We start from the raw sequence: 1,219 nt of genomic DNA, 5'->3' as shown, positions 1-1,219 counted from the left end.
ATATATATATATATATATATATTTTATTCTTTTTTTATCACAATCAACATATACATAATCTCAACAATACCTTATTCACCAATCACAAATTTTAAAATAATCATTCCCTGAATTAATCTAAGTTAATCAATTCCATAATCTTTTACAATTTATTTCCAATACCTAGACGCTGTACAAATATAAAACCATGTTTCCTTCAACTATATTATAATAATTATATTAAATTATACTTCTATTATAAATTTTCTATTAAACCATTACAGAAACATTTTTAATTTATATTAAACCACATTCATATTATAATATTATAAAATTATATTATACAACCTATTATTATATATAAAACTATATTATATTAATAAAAAATAATAACATACGTACTGTTATATAATATTATACGTAACTATATTATATTAATATAATTCAACCTACGTAATTAAATAATACCTATATTATATTAATTAATATATATGTTACGTATACTAACTAATATATATATTTTACGTATATGTAATATACATATATTAATATTAATGTTACAGTACTTAAACCCTCATCATGTTATATATTATATATATAATCTATACGTCAATAATATAATATATTATGATACATATTATCTCAAAATAATTTACAATGTTTTNTTAATTATGAAATTACTTGTTAAATTATTCATTTTTATAGAATGCTTGCTCCTAACCTCACCTCACTATCCAATTTCTTTGCTGGTTATATAACTAGCCTAAGAACTCTATATTTTTTCCAAAGTTATACATTCCTCTCACAAGACCTGAGGCTACACTCAACCCATATTTTCCATCAAATCAGTATCACCCCCAACTTCTTCCAGCAACCAGATTCGTCAATTTCCTTCAGAGCACACCATAACCAATATACAAACAGGATCATCAATTCAATGAAAGTCAGTTCAGCAACACAATTCCAGGCAGATTATAACAATCACAATCAAACGTAGAGAATGAACCAAAGGTTCAGAACATTCCAAGACCAAATACTTAAAACAGAGACAATTAAATATCAAACAATATACCACAGTTAAATTTAACATCCATAGAGCATTAAAACAGAGTTAACCAGTGTACAAACGCAATTCAACATATTTTCTCATAAATTCAGGAATTAATCAGAACAACAAAATACTTATATAGTTAGTTCCCCTTACCTCTGAGTTTCCTTGTTCAGATTACAGAAAAGACCC

Source organism: Vigna radiata, chromosome 7 (assembly GCF_000741045.1).
Source record: "Vigna radiata var. radiata cultivar VC1973A chromosome 7, Vradiata_ver6, whole genome shotgun sequence".
Taxonomy (NCBI): Eukaryota; Viridiplantae; Streptophyta; class Magnoliopsida; order Fabales; family Fabaceae; genus Vigna; species Vigna radiata.
The sequence above is the reverse complement of the archived record's forward strand: the minus strand, read 5'-3'. Positions refer to the sequence as shown.